Raw genomic sequence first — 16,648 nt, 5'->3', positions numbered from 1 at the left:
AGGAACGTGGACTACAGATGAAGTGAAGAAAGCTATAGAGAAGGGGTATAAAGTGGTACAAGTGTACGAGGTTTGGCATTTTGAAGAAAAGAGTAATAATCTGTTTAAAGGCTACGTCAAAGACTTTATGAAAATAAAGCTAGAAACGAGTGGGTGGAAAGATGACTTTAAAACTATTGAAGAGTACACCACAGCGGTTAAGGAACATCTTGATATCGATCTGAATCCCGAAGAAGTGGTTCCGAATCCTGGTAAGCGTGCCGTTTCAAAGATTTGCTTAAACTCATTGTGGGGTAAATTCGGTCAAAGACAGAACTTGACCCAAAGTGAATACGTAGTGGATGTAGAGAGGTGGTACAAAATAATGTTAGATGATAAGGTTGATATAAGCAATATGATTTTTATTAATGATAATATTGTACAAGTCACCTATAAGTACAAAGATAATTTCGTTGAAGACTCCTCCTCAACCAATGTGTTTATAGCAGCATTTACAACTTCTAATGCGCGCCTACGGCTTTATGATATGCTAGACAGGGTAGGGTCAAATGTGGTCTACTACGATACTGATAGTATTGTTTATATTGATGATGGTACCAACACTGTTGAAACTGGTTGTATGTTGGGGGAGTGGACTGATGAACTGGGTAAGGATGATCATATCACAGACTGGATTTCTACAGGACCTAAGAGCTACGGGTACGTGACATACAAAGGAAAGGAGACAATGAAGGTAAAAGGTTTCACGTTAAACTATGAAAACTCTAAAGCATTGAACATCAAAACTATGAAAAATATTGTGGATAAGGACATCGATAAGGTTAAATTGAAATATAAAATGATTACAAGAGATATAAAATCTAAATGCTTGATTAATAAGGATGTTAGTAAAGAATTCAAATTCGATTATGATAAAAGAATGATTGAGTCTGAGGTCAATGGTATTATTGAAACATATCCTTGGGGATATTAAATAACAAAAGAAATAGCAAAGTAAGATAGACACAATCTTGAAACAGATTAAGATAAATAGACAAGTTAAGGTTAAAAGAGGCTATAATTGGTAAGATAAGTTAAGGTAAGGTTTCACCTTAAATAAGATTAATGTGGGTAAAATAAGTTAAGGTAGACACAAACCACAATCTTAAATAAGATTAAGATAATTTTTTATGGTTAATAGGACCTTAAAAAAGTGTTGGTGAAGTATAGGAATAATTCTTGAAAAAATCTTCAATTACATTTTAAGGTTAAGAGTAACCATAAGTTTTAACACTTTTTATTGAGACTCTTTATTTAAATAGAATGGATGGTTCTCACCACACATTTAATACTTTTTTAAGATGAAGCTTAACCATAATCTTTCTCAACACTTTTCAATGCGTTTTAATCTTTTTTAAGATTAGTTTGAAACATATTTTTTAATAAAATCTTATGACGTTTTTTAAGTTTAGTTTTAACCTTAAAATAGGTTAATTTTTCAAGTTTGGGTGAACCATAAAATAGGTTCATTATTTTCGATTACGTTTTATGGCTAGTTTTAACCTTAAACAAGATATACTTTTGGAAACCTCATTGGGGAGAGTGTGGTTGGTTTGAACCATAACTGTTGATTGTGTTGTATTGGTTGTGTTAACCTTAGTTTTGAAAACCCCATTGGTGTTTGTGTGGTTGGTTTTAACCACAAACAAGGTTAAAAATAAAATGAATTTAAGGTGAACTTGAACCATAAATAAAAAATTGAGAATTGATTTTTAAGGTTAAATAGGACCTTAAAAGCTAAATAGAATTATGGTCGAATTTAACCCTAGAAGAGGGGGTGGTCCCAAGTGACCCACATACTACTTGCCACCACACGTTCTGTGCTAACTGAACAAGCTATCACTGAAACATCCGCAGAACTGTAAGGCAATCGAGAAAGCGTCGCCTTTCAGTAGTGATACGACAGACACACACACACACACACGCACACACACACACACACGTACGTACTTTTCCTTGTCGGGTTGGTGGGGCCAACACCACCGCACAACTGGTTCTGCCAGACGTAGCGCTGTCGTGCCAGCCTCCAGGCGAAAAGTCTGTCTGTCGTCACAGCGCGCTGTATTTAAATGTTGTTCTAATAGAATAACGGGGGAACTTTGAGGTCAGAGTTTCTGGAGAAATTTAAAGACTGCAGATGTTTGTGGGTTACGTCACCCGAGAAGTGGTTCGTGAGGCACATAGAATGAGACTCAGCCTATCTTCAGTATTTCCTTTTTTATGTTTTACTTCCAATACTTAGCGTAAATGAAATCTTCAAACCAAAACTGAAAACATGCTTGCTTCATCGTTTTAAGTTTCAAGAAGTCCAGCCTATATGCAAGTCCTGTGCTACAAGTAGCAAAGTGTGGGACTTTTTTACATTCAGACAATTGCAAAACGTCACTTTTCTTATTTATTTATTAGATGTGTGCCACCTCCACATTTTTTTTCTCCTTCGAATTTCAAATGAGTTTCTTAAACAAATCTTTTATGCTACATGCATAAATAAATAAAGTTTACATGAATGTTTTATTCATGTTTCTTTACCATGACATTTCCTCAGTCAGCTATAAATCACGTTGCAGGTTTGAGGATACGAGTTAATAATCGTTGGGATACAATAGCTCTGAACTTCTGCCAGTGACTACGAATCGTGATGTGGTCAACAGCCTTCCCTCGCAGCTTACAGCCTGTCTGTCGTGACTATTCTTTTTGTTAAGAATGGACATGCTCCGAAATGCAGGATTCATCCATTCGTAGATAATTAAGAAAATCATATGCTGTCCAGCTGATTAAAAATGGACGCAAGTGCAGATAAAATTCTTTCAATATCGTCTTTGTACATATTCAAAAGTCTCCTTTATACAAGTACACGCTTGCCTAGTTTACGTAAGAATTCAGACTTACCTAACCGTAATACATGTGTAAAGCACTAATCTGGATGGACATAGACCTAGAAGAAAGTCAAACATTTGAACCATTATGCAATAAAGCTCTATAATGTTCCGCTAATTTGCATAAAGGGAATTGGAGATTAGAATTTTCGCCAGAAGTTTAAAAATTAACCTTTAAATGTTTCTATAAAATTCTGAATGCATGTACCACTAAACTTATTTTCTTTATTGTCATTCGAACATGTTATATTCATTCTAAATTTTATATTTTGTTTGTACATTCTTTTAACCGTAAATGACGTGATAAATGTGTTTCTGAAAGCGTACTGCATGTATGTCAAGTCAGAGAGCACGGGAAAGCTAATGCATTAGTTCATTCCGAATTTCTTTTAATATATTTTTAAATATTAGCTTTTCGATGATTTTTCGAATTGTGCTGTGCATATGATGAATGGTATTACGACAGTTCCTATGACACATACGTGATACAAAGGATAACAATAAACCTCACAAACTTGACATTACAGAAGTGTGATTCCACCTGTCTGCTTTGACCAATGATCTCACCAATACGGCGGATACGACTACTGACAACGACTCAAATATAGAGCCTATTACGTCATTACGAAAAAAAACGAAAATAAATTAAACGAACAATCATCTTCCTCCGAAGGTATAATCAGACTAACGGCATCAGGGTGGAAAATTGAGAGCTTTTGGGCCAAAAACTACACCACCACAACTATCGATACCACAAAACCAACACCTAAACAAATAATATTGGAATGAATTCTTCACTAGACCTACATAGGTTAATACCAGCTCACGATACCGAAACACGTAGCTACAACAGCCCATTGGAATCTAACACTTCCATTGATCTATATAGCTCAAAAACTAACGAAATTTAAAAAAAAAGGAGTGTGAGAAAAATAAACCTCTCCAGAGTGGAAAAAACCCTCTGACAACACGAAAACTGCTCTACCTACACAGCAGCACTAACACAAATGAACTATGCACTGTACTGTATAATATCGACATATCCATGAACCATGGCCCTTGCCGTTGGTGAGGAGGCTTGCGTGCCTCAGTGATACAAATGGCCGTAGCGTAGGTGCAACCACAACGGAGGGGTATCTGTTGAGAGGCCAGACAAATGTGTGGTTCCTGAAAAGGGCCAGCAGCCTTTTCAGTAGTTGCAGGGCAACAGTCGGGATGATTGATCTGGCCTTGTAACAATAACCAAAACGGCCTTGCTGTGCTGGTACTGCGAACGGCTGAAAGCAAGGGGAAACTACAGCCGTAATTTTGCCCGAGGGCATGCAGCTTTACTATATGATTAAATAATGATGGTGTCCTCCTGGGTAAAATATTCCGGAGGTAAAATAGTCCCGCATTCGGATCTCCGGGCGGGGACTACACAAGAGGACGTCGTTATCAGGAGAAAGAAAACTGGCGTTCTATGGATCGGAGCATGGAATGTCAGATCCCTTAATCGGGCAGGTAGGTTAGAAAATTTAAAAAGGGAAATGGATTGGTTAAAGTTAGATATAGTGGGAATTAGTGAAGTTCGGTGGCAGGAGGAACAAGACTTCTGGTCAGATGACTACAGGGTTATAAACACAAAATCAAATAGGGGTAATGCAGGAGTAGGTTTAATAATGAATAGGAAAATTGGAATGCGGGTAAGCTACGACAAACAGCATAGTGAACGCATTATTGTGGCCAAGATCGATACGTAGCCCACACCTACTACAGTAGTACAAGTTTATATGCCAAACACCTACTACAGTAGTACAAGTTTATATGCCAACTAGCTCTGCAGATGATGAAGAAATTGATGTAATGTATGATGAGATAAAAGAAATTATGCAGGTAGTGAAGGGAGACGAAAATTTAATAGTCATGGCTGACTGGAATTCGTCAGTAGGAAAAGGGTTAGAAGGAAACATAGTAGGTGAATATGGATTGGGGGGAAGAAATGAAAGAGGAAGCCGTCTGGTAGAATTTTGCACAGAGCATAACTTAATCATAGCTAATACTTGGTTCAAGAATCATAAAAGAAGGTTGTATACATGGAAGAATCCTGGAGATACTAAAAGGTATCAGATAGATTACATAATGGTAAGACAGAGATTTAGGAATCAAGTTTTAAATTGTAAGACATTTCCAGGGGCAGATGTGGACTCTATTGGTTATGAACTGTAGATTAAAACTGAAGAAACTACAAAAAGGTGCTAAATTAAAGAGATGGGACCTGGATAGACTGAAAGAACTAGAGGTTGGAGAGTGTTTCAGGGAGAGCATAAGGGAACAACTGACAGGAATGGGGGAAAGAAACACAGTAGAAGAAGAATGGGTAGCTCTGAGGGATGAAGAAGTGAAGGCAGCAGACGATCAAGTAGGTAAAAAGACGAGGCCTAATAAAAATCCTTCGGTAACAGAAGAAATATTGAATTTAATTGATGAAAGGAGAAAATATAAAAACGCAGTAAACGGAGCAGGCAAAAAGGAATACAAACGTCTCAAAAATGAGATCGACAGGAAGTGCAAAATGGCTAAGCAGGGATGGCTAGAGGACAAATGTAAGGATGTAGAGGCCTATCTCACTAGGGGTAAGATAGATACTGCCTACAGGAAAATTAAAGAGACCGTTGAGAGAAGAGAAACACTAGTATGAATATCAAGAGCTCAGATGGAAACCCAGTTCTAAGCAAAGAAGGGAAGGCGGAAAGGTGGAAGGAGTATATACAGGGTTTATACATCGGCGATGTACTTGAGGACAATATTATGGAAATGAAAGAGGATGTAGATGAAGACGAAATGGGAGATAAGGTACTGCGTGAAGAGTTTGACCGGGCACTGAAAGGCCTGAGTCGAAACAAGGCCCCGGGAGTAGACAACATTCCATTAGAACTACTGACGGCCTTGGAAGAGCCAGTCATGACAAAACTCTACCATCTGGTGAGCAAGATGTATGAGACAGGCGAAATACCCTCAGACTTCAGGAAGAATATAATAATTCCAATCCCAAAGAAAGCAGGTGTTGACAGATGTGAAAATTACCGAACTATCAGTTTAATAAGTCACAGCTGCAAAATACTAACGCGAATTCTTTACAGACGAATGGAAAAACTGGTAGAAGCGGATCTCGGGGAAGATCAGTTTGGATTCCGAAGAAATGTTGGAACACGTGAGGCAATACTAACATTACGACTTATCTTAGAAGAAAGATTAAGAACAGGCAAACCTACGTTTCTAGCATTTGTAGACTTAGAGAAAGCTTTTGGCAATGTTAACTGGAATACTCTCTTTCAAATTCTGAAGGTGGCAGGGGCAAAATACAGGGAGTGTAATGCTATTTACAATTTGTACAGAAACTAGATGGCAGTATAAGAGTCGAGGGGCATGAAAGAGAAGCAGTGGCTGGGAAGAGAGTGAGACAGGGTTGTAGCCTCTCCCCGATGTTATTCAATCTGTATGTTGAACAAGCAGTAAAGGAAACAAAAGAAAAATTCGGAGTAGGTATTAAAATTCATGGAGAAGAAATAAAAACTTTGAGGTTCGCCGACGACATTGTAATTCTGTCAGAGACAGCAAAGGACTTGGAAGAGCATTTGGACGGAATGGACAGTGTCTTGAAAGGAGGATATAAGATGAACATCAACAAAAGCAAAACGAGGATAATGGAATGCAGTCAAATTAAATCGGGTGATGCTGAGGGAATTAGATTAGGAAATGAGACACTTAAAGTAGTAAAGGAGTTTTGCTATTTGGGGAGCAAAATAACTGATGATGGTCGAAGTAGAAAGGATATAAAATGTAGACTGGCAATGGCAAGTAAATCGTTGCTGAAGAAGAGAAATTTGTTAACATCGGGTATAGATTTAACTGTCAGGAAGCCGTTTCTGAAAGTATTTGTATGCAAGTGAAACATGGACGATAACTAGTTTGAACAAGAAGAGAATAGAAGCTTTCGAAATGTGGTGCTACAGAAGAATGCTGAAGATTAGATGGGTAGATCACATAACTATTGAGGAGGTATTGAATAGAATTGGGGAGAAGAGGAGTTTGTGGCACAACTTGACTAGAAGAAGGGACCGATTGGTAGGACATGTTTTGAGGCATAAAGGGATCACAAATTTAGCATTGGAGGGCAGCGTGGAGGGTAAAAATCGTAGAGGGAGACCAAGAGATGAATACACCAAGCAGATTCAGAAGGATGTAGGTTGCAGTAAGTACTGGGAGATGAAGATGCATGCACAGGATAGAGTAGCATGGAGAGCAGCATAAAACCAGTCTCAGGACTGAAGATCACAACAACATTCGACAATCGTCACAAGAAAGTAGAATGACCCATGGCGCTTCGTTTCGTCGGTCGCGGCCACAGAACACCAATATAGTAGAAGTGCAAGGACCACGTTAATATACGGAAACACAGAACGACACCATCGCTACTTGTGGCCTGGCTGTGTACTTCAATGCGAAAAAATATGGCGCGAAAATCTCTTATGTTTATTTGTAAATACGTGAATTAGATGACAATATTTTTCATTTAATCTTTGCATGTGGGCCGCATAGTGCAGTAATAGAGCTTTTTGAGAGCTTGCAAAGTAATATATAAAAGAAATCTCAATCAAAAATAATCATTGTGAAAATTTTCGCAAATTCCGACGTCACCTTTTGACTGTGAAATTTTTTTGGTAAAACTCGATATTGTGGTTTTGGCCGTGTGGCCATTATCATGTGGAATTAAACGAGCTTTAGCACATGTCAGACTAATAAATCATCTGACATTGCATGCATATATAAATGATTTTTACGTTTCCACTTATCCTAAAGCACATTATGTCCACTCCCATGATCGAAAGTGGAATAGTAGGTTACAAAAATAAATAACTACACAGCTAATGGATAAACAAGAGGTCATTTACAAAAAAATCTGTGCTACAAACCAAGGATGTACTGTGAAGTCTACAAAATCCGATTTATTATTTCTTCTGTTGATTGTTATTTATGGATGTTCAGTCATCTGAAATTGAACTTATGCACAGTTCAAATAAATTTATGAAACTCACAAAATACTACTTTACATCAACTAAAAAACAAATTGGGAGCAGAGCAGGTAGACACTCCATGAATGTAGCCAAAATGTTTTTGCCAATGAGACATACAAAGAAAATGAACTGCAACACATAACTTTTTTTTCTTTTTTCCCCAACTTGGCTGTTATTTTGACAACACCCATCATGTTTAAATAATGAAAGAAGACGCTGGTACAACATTTATTTTTAACATTTTTATTTATTTACTTCCTCTTTGAAAACTTTGTTTGGTACACTACTGACAATTAACACAAATTCCCCTTGACAGCACTTTATTCATTATACTTTTAGAATCCAATCATCACATCTAGAAAGTGTTAAGTTATGTTCCTGCTGAATTACCAGATTTTGTCATAACAAATCAAAGGCATGATTTTGACACAAGAACATGTAATTCTCTTCTTTTAACACAACATTTGTATATGTATAGGGAGCTTACTCTCATTGTCCACATAATAAACAAAACACAAAGTCTTTTAACATGATTTGAACTTCTTTTTAAATTGTTGCATACTGTGATATTCGCTATATTTGTGTTCATTAAAACAGCAAATACTAGTAGTTAATACTTTCAGCCAGAAGGCAAATACTTGTTTATACACAATGATTAATGTATAATAAGGCGTCGCATAGCGACGGTGGAATTTCCTACATAATGTAATTCGTCGTCTTTGGGCGGCATTGTAAACAGAAGAATACGGATAAATATGCGATCCTTCACTATTTTGTTCGCTGGACAACAAATGAAGCCTTGAGCGCTAATCTCTTGTACTGTTTTTTTCTTAAGTAAGACGGACGCAGATTTGTGGCGGTCTGATCTAATTTTTTTACTAAATAAATAAAATCGTGTTCCGTCTAAGTTTGAGTGAAGTGTAAGAAGACCTGTTATAACTTATCGTGACGACGCACGGGTGACTCAAAAGGACAATGGCTATATAAAAGAGCGCTCAATGGACATGATACAGACATAAAAATCTACCGGCATTGTAGTACTAAGCTTAAGGTATGATATATGTTTTAGTTATAATAAATATTTGCTCTGGGAATACTGAATCATTTAGAAGTGCTCATTCCTATCATCTCCTCAGTATTATTTTCACTTTAATTATGAATTTTGCTAAGATTACAGACACCAAGATCAGCAGTCCAATGTGCATCTTACATTGATAAAAAGAAAACTGTTTTATCATCATCTTGCATCAGCTTTAATATTGAATTTCCCTTTTGTGTGATGTTACAGTTGCTTTTGCGCCCTTAAGAACTTTCTGGTCCCTTAGGAAATTGTTTTGTCATAACAATAACTTCACAACCGGGTATGATCGTATCTACGATCATGAAGTAATTAGAAAGACGATAATGCAATTTCTCAATCAACAGCACGTGACTGCTTCAAGCCACGCGAAACTGCAAGTAAAAACTATTCACATTTTATAATGCAATATTTTATTACAATGGTCAATCCACGATTCTTACGCCAGTTGTGGTTGATAAAACAGTAAGCGAAATCTCAATTTCCAACTTTTCCATTGAATAACAACCTCACTTTTATTTTGTAACATCACACTTGGCACCCGAACAGGGAATTGACGAAAAATTAGTTCAAATTCTTGGAAAATTTTCTATGTGCTTGTGTTAATAAATGTTCTGTCGTTTCATGTGCACATCATCTCTCTGTGAGAATGACGGAAAATATGCTGGTCAATAACGCAGTTTAATTATCGAGAGAAAGGAAAAGAAAAGAGACGCGAATTTGCTGAGAAAACATAGTGCTAACCAAGCCATCAAAAAGTAAGTCAGAATTTTGCATACGCAGTGTAGCGCTTCAGTAGCAACGTTGCTTTTTCCAAGGCGATCCACATCCTTTCTATCTCCTTCCCGCTATAGAAAATCTGGTTTATTTTATCTTTCGAAGTAAAATTCTTCGTAGTCTCTTAATAGAAATTATTTCCCTCCATTGTTAGTATAGCTATACTACATTTTCAACATGGTGGATATTTTGTGCAATTTGCAGTGAAGAGCATCTTCATTCATTTCTCTGAAACGTTTAGGTTCCATCTTGTCTTCTCGCCAGATAGAATTTCATTTGTTGCTCACGCGAGAGCGGTGCTCTTAGCGGACTCACCACGTCACTGACAAACGACGAAAGCCTTGCGTAGCACGTGATTTACTGACAAAAATGGCAGATAGTAAACAGAGACAGGTGACAACAGGAGACTGGAGTGAAGACGTTAACAGTATTCCATATCCTTTACGATCGCGAACGGTAGGTTCCCGTGTGAACTAACCATGTCTGTAACAGGGGAAAGTGACCCTAAAGTCCAAACTCTTCCCGTTGCAGCTACAAATGACCTCGGTGCGTTAATGGATATGCTGAAACAATAGTTTGACGCACTAAATGAGACTATAAAAACACAAAATGAGACTGTTAACACCCGATTAGATGCTGTAAGCGAAACAGTAGAAACACAGCTAGGCACAATCAAAACATATCTGCATAAAGAAATTACGGCTGAATTAAATACCCAGTTGACTGAGGTGCAAACAGTGATCAAATTCTGAAAATGCACAAGCAGGTGAAAATGAAATAGCTGAAGCATCTGGAACATTGAACACAAAAATTTAGGCAGCTACCAAATAAATAAATTCAGTTAAAAATACAGTATCTGACATTGAAGGTGTAGTAGAGGATCTGTCGAGGCAGATAGACTCAATCAATATTGAAGAACAGGTTAAAAGCACCGTGAAAGCACACGTGGAGGCATTGTCGGAACACTACGGTGAACGGATAAGTGGTAAAGATATTTTTATCGAAAAGAAGGTCAGGGAGGAGCTTAGGGAGACTGTCAAGGATGTAACATATGAAATCTTAGCTGCTCCTGGTAAATCGGGTGACACAGTGGTTTCTGAATTGGGACAGATTCGAAGGACACTTACACGGGATCTTCCTGAGTGGAAGCTGCAGGTAGTGGACGAGGTCAGAATGCTGAGAAACTGGGTAGAAAATCCGCACACGCATACGCAAACTATAGGGAATTACTCTACAAACGGTGACTAATGTCAGTCAACTCCTTATGGTTCACAGCCTGATTACATGCAAAACAACGGTTCTGTTGAGCCTCGAGTGGGGAAAATAAATGATCCGCCCACAATTGTGAGTTTAATGCAAGAGGAAATTGTGATTAAGCATCACACTTTTCCTGTTTTTCATCCGCAGAAGCGAGAAATACATCCGGTCGTGTTCCTAAAGAATTTTTCCGGCATATTTCCCAGGAGCTGGACAGACAGACAGCGTATTCAGTTCGTCACTGGCTTTATTTCCGGTGATGCAGCATTATGGGGAACGGAAATGGTAGACATGTGTAGGAATTATGAAGAGTTTGAGAAAATGTTCTTGGCAAAATTTAGGAGTAGTGGGATACAGCAAAGATTAAGGAAGGAGGTGTATGGTGCGGTAATTTTCAATGAGAAGCATGGAAGTCTCAGGCGATACTTTGAGAAGTATCTAGCAAAAATTAAATTCTGGGATTCTCCGATTTGTTCTAAGGACGTAATTATGATTCTCAAAAGCAAACTCCCTGTGTCTATTAGAGAGAAACTAGTAAATGTGTCCGAAGAAGACACGGATGTATTCCTTTCTGTGCTGGATTCCTTAGATTTAATTAGCGATTATGTGCGCTCCAAGGTCGGCAGCGGAAAATTCTTCACTGGCAGCCAGCAGAACGCATCGCACGCGGACAACAATGGGCCGAGGGATCGCGACTGCTGTTGCCAACCTGCCAGACGTTACGAAAACGCAAACGGCAATAACTTTAAACGGAAGCACAAAACCAATTACAGTAATCAGCAGAGATACCACCCAATTTATAACCGCCAGGTACAACATCAGTACGGAAACCCACCCTTTAATTCTGCTCCGGAACAACAAACAGTTGGCAAATTTTCAAATGGGCCAGGGTACAATCAAAGTTATAGGTCGAAAAATAGCAAGTGGCATGGGGAAGGCGGAGGCCACCCAGCACAACATCAGAACAACTTTTCACAGGATAGAGGACCACGGAGCAATTTTCAAATGGCACCAAATGCGAACTTTCCTTCACAAGGAAATGGTTTTGCCGGCAACCAAAAGATCGGGCGACATCATCCGTCTCAAGTATTCTACTCACAAGTGAATGTAACCAGTGGATTTTACCCCTTTACACCGGAATTTGTACCACATAACCAGCACCAATATGAAACGGAACAAACACTTAAGGCCATGAATGACAAACAGACTAAGCGTCCTGCGGAAAATTAGAGGCAGCGCCTTTCAGCCTCCTAGAGGTCGCTGCCGATGCCAGTGGGGGTACTAATGAATACTCTGATTCTGAGTATGTTAATGCGATACGGTACGACCATGAGAGCGACTTGCGAGATGACGTGGCACCTGACATAGAAACTGAAGACATTAATGACATTTATGATGAACAGGTCCAGGCTTAGATTAAGATTTCTATTCCCAACATTCCTGTCTCAGCCATTGTTGATACAGGAGCAAACATCAATGTCATGTCATCATGTCTCTTCAGACAGGTGTCTTCTGTTTCAAAAGTTTTATCATTGCTGATTCAGGGCTGCTCCATTGGTCCATTGAAACAGAGAGTTAGTTTACAGACGCAGCTTCAACTGCAGATAGAATCGGTTTTGGTTTCTTGCCTCTTGCGTACTGGAAAGTTCCTTGTGTGAACTGTCAATGATAAGTATTGTGGGAACAGCGCACGGACCACATGGTAACAGTTGCTACATGGAAACTTTAAGTATTAAATGTTCAGTATAAAAAAATTGTTTATAGTGATGGACATTGAACTGATATTTCTTCAACAAGCTGTAGCAGGAAATTGAGGTTGCACCAAGAATTTCAATTTAGCTTTAAGCTAGTATTAAAAAAAGTGCTTGCGAGTTGATTGCCCGGAGTTATATAAATATGTAAAGGTGAGAAATGGAGGAGGATGCGTAAATAAGCACTTCTCCCAAGGTACAAGAAGATTTATAGATTTATTTTTAGTAATGTAAGTACTTGAAGTTCTCTTGTAAACGCCCAAATTACCTGCTTAAAAAAATACATGTTCAAAACGTCCAGACAGGTAGAGTCTCAACTAGTTTCTGTAGTGGTGTCTGCATAGAACGTAGTGTATCGAGGAAGTGCAGCGTAATTCTCGGCGTCATTCGTTTGGAGAATGAAATATACTTCTGAAAGCTCTCAGGTAAGACACTTACATGATTTCTCTTCCAACCGAAATCGCCCAAGTGCTCAACTAGAATGTGAGCGTCGTACCCACTTAAATTATGTAAAAAAGCTGGTATGTGCCCAGGTAATTGGTACTTCAAATTGCATGCATTATGAGGTTCGCCGCGGAACTTCCCTGTAAGATGACAGTGGTCCCTACGAGGAGTTCCCGCTTTTCTGTCTAACGGCAGCCCACAAATATGACACTTGGCGGCATTATTATACAAATCTTCATTCTTCTTCGGTTTGGTCATGGGAACGTTGCCGCTGTGGAGCGTAACAACTTCCAGTGAAAATTCTTCAAGCTCAGAGAGGAACCAAATCGATGGGTTATCCCCGACGTGAGATTTGTATCGGTTAAGGTTGGTGTCATTTGACGATACAATTTGGTACGCTGTCACCTGTGCTACGTGTTTCTATGTAAAGGTAGTGTGAGAGGTGGTATGATCGCCATCACAGAAGGTCGCAGGAGCGAGGAGGCATTCAAAGTCGGCATACACTACAAACGGGCAGCGCTCCTGGTTGTGAGAATTCCAAAAAAATATGAATTTGTTTTTCTCGGTGGGCATAATAACACATACCGCATCCTTGGAGGTACAGTCTACTAGATGCGTATCTAATAACTGTTCAGATGAGAAATAATTGAGGCACCTTAAGGAAATGTGTTTTACACGACAATCAGTTGATAGTTGGGAGGAAAGGAGTTGGGACAAGTCCTTGATGCAGACATAGTGATAATTGTCACCTTCAGAAAAGAGAAGCATACTTACATGCAGCTCTCACTAACCGGCAAATTTTGAGAAATGGAGGCAGCCGACTATGATATGCTTGTCTTGTTCATCTGAATTGCTTTTCTTCTCCAGGTCATAAACATGTACCAATATTCCGGTATTTTGTTCCTCGAATTTAGGTATGTCCTTGATCTTGACAGGGAACATCAAAAATGGCTCTGACCACTATGGGACTTAACATCTATGGTCATCAGTCCCCTAGAACTTAGAGCTACTTAAACCTAACTAACCTAAGGACATCAAACCACACCCAGTCATCACGAAGCTTGACGGGGAACTCAATACCATTAAAGTTATAACATGAAAAAAATTATCACCTACATTGTATGTACCCAGACGATAATTGCGATCTCTATAATTATATTTTCTTTCGCAAGCCGTGATTGACGATGCAAAACAAGCATGATCTTTTATATTTTGGACATTAATGCATGCTTGTTTATTAGCTATATCTTTAGGGAGCTTGATATAGCTACACCCTCCATTTAACGGATCGTGTACATGTGTACAGGTATAGAATTCTGCTGATTGCCTTAGCTGAGCCGTTGACTTCCATCTCGGAAAACCGGCCCAATATGACACTCGCGGTGGATTTACGAAACCACTCGGCGTTTGATGTACTCCACGTTATCACGCCATTATCCCCCCAAAGATAATTAATGCTGGTCTCTCCATGACCAGCTTAAACTTTAGAGGGGGGTGCGATAACTCAATGCAGAGCACTTCACTGCACTTAACGGCAGGATAACGCGGATTTTGGACAACCTTGAGGAGCACGGTTTCTAGGACAGGGAGGCACGCATTTAAAAATCCAACAGGATCATCGTACCCCCCCCCCCTCCCCCCCCCCCTGCCGTGTTTCCGATCCTAGTGATCGAGATTCGCTCCTCAAAGGTACACGTGGTAGATGGTGAACGGTTGGTCTTGGCAGGTACTAACTTGCCCAGAAAAAACAATTTTGGCGGGAAATGTGTAGACAGCATCTGTGAGCAAAACAAGTTTTTACAAGGGCGGTCGTGAGGTAGGTATGGGCAGGGTGCAACGTGTCCTGCAGAAAGAAAATTGGTGGGAAATGTGCGGCATCGCTTTCTTTCTTTCATAGAAATCTGCAGGTTTCAACACGCTGCTTTGGGCAGGGGGTACACTCCACTGTCCGGGAAAATATGCTGTTGTTGTTGGCGAGAACGCTGGACCAGCCGTGACGTGGGGATACGCGGTCACTCCCTTACCTGCAGCGACCATGGCGGGTTGGAGTAAGTCCCTCTGCTGGTGACGATTTGAACTAAACCAGTTCTTGTGTGAACGTTGTGGAGAGCGCACTGGGTGCAGCTGCCATCTCCAACATGTGTGAGATGGAGCAGAAGAGATGACCATACTTATTGAAATAAAGACTTCGATCCTCTTTTCCTGCCAATTCACAGGAGGTGAAGTGCAATTTATTATTGTTGTTGTTGTTGTGGTCTTCAGTCCCGAGACTGGTTTGATGCAGCTCTCCAAGATAATCTATCCTGTGCAAGCTCCTTCATCTCCCAGTACCTACTGCAACCTACATCCGTCTGAATCTGCTTAGTGTATTCATCTCTTGGTCTCCCTCTACGATTTTTACCCTCCACACTGCCCTCCAATGCTAAATTTGTGATCCCTTTATGCCTCAGGACATGTCCTACCAACCGATCCCTTCTTCTAGTCAAGTTGTGCCACAAATTTCTCTTCTCCCCAATCCTATTCAATACCTCATTACTTACGTGATCTACCCACCTAATCTTGAACATTGTTCTGTAGCACCACATTTAAAAAGCTTCTATTCTCTTCTTGTCCAAACTATTTATTGTCCATGTTTCACTTCCATACATGGCTACACTCCATACAAATACTTTCAGAAACGACTTCCTGACACTTAAATCTATACCCGATGTTAACAAATTTCTCTTCTTCAGAAACGCTTTCCTTGCCATTGCCAGTCTACATTTTATATCCTCTCTACTTCGACCATCATCAGTTATTTTGCTCCCCAAATAGCAAAACTCCTTTACTACTTTAAGGATCTCATTTCCTAATCTAATTCCCTCAGCACCACCCGACTTAATTCGACTACATTCCATTATCCTTGTTTCGCTTTTGTTGATGTTCATCTTATACCCTCCTTTCAAGACACTGTCCATTCCTTTCAACTGCTCTTCCAAGTCCTTTGCCGTCTCTGACAGAATCACAATGTCATCGGCGAACCTCAAAGTTTTTATTTCTTCTCCATGGATTTTAATAACTACTCCAAATTTTTCTTTTGTTTCCTTTACTGCTTGCTCAATATACAGATTGAATAACATTGTGGAGAGACTACAACCCTGTCTCACTCCCTTCCCAACCACTGCTTCCCTTTCATGCCCCTCGACTCTTATAACTGCCATCTGGTTTCTGTACAAATTGTAAATAGCCTTTCGCTCCCTGTATTTTACCCCTGCCACCTTTAAAATTTGAAAGATAGTATTCCAGTCAACATTGTCAAAATCTTTCTCTAAGTCTACAAATGCTAGAAACGTAGGTTTGCCTTTCCTTAATCGTCCTTGTAAAATAAGT

The sequence above is a fragment of the Schistocerca gregaria genome, unplaced genomic scaffold, assembly GCF_023897955.1.
Source record: "Schistocerca gregaria isolate iqSchGreg1 unplaced genomic scaffold, iqSchGreg1.2 ptg000255l, whole genome shotgun sequence".
Classification (NCBI taxonomy): Eukaryota; Metazoa; Arthropoda; class Insecta; order Orthoptera; family Acrididae; genus Schistocerca; species Schistocerca gregaria.
The sequence above is the reverse complement of the archived record's forward strand: the minus strand, read 5'-3'. Positions refer to the sequence as shown.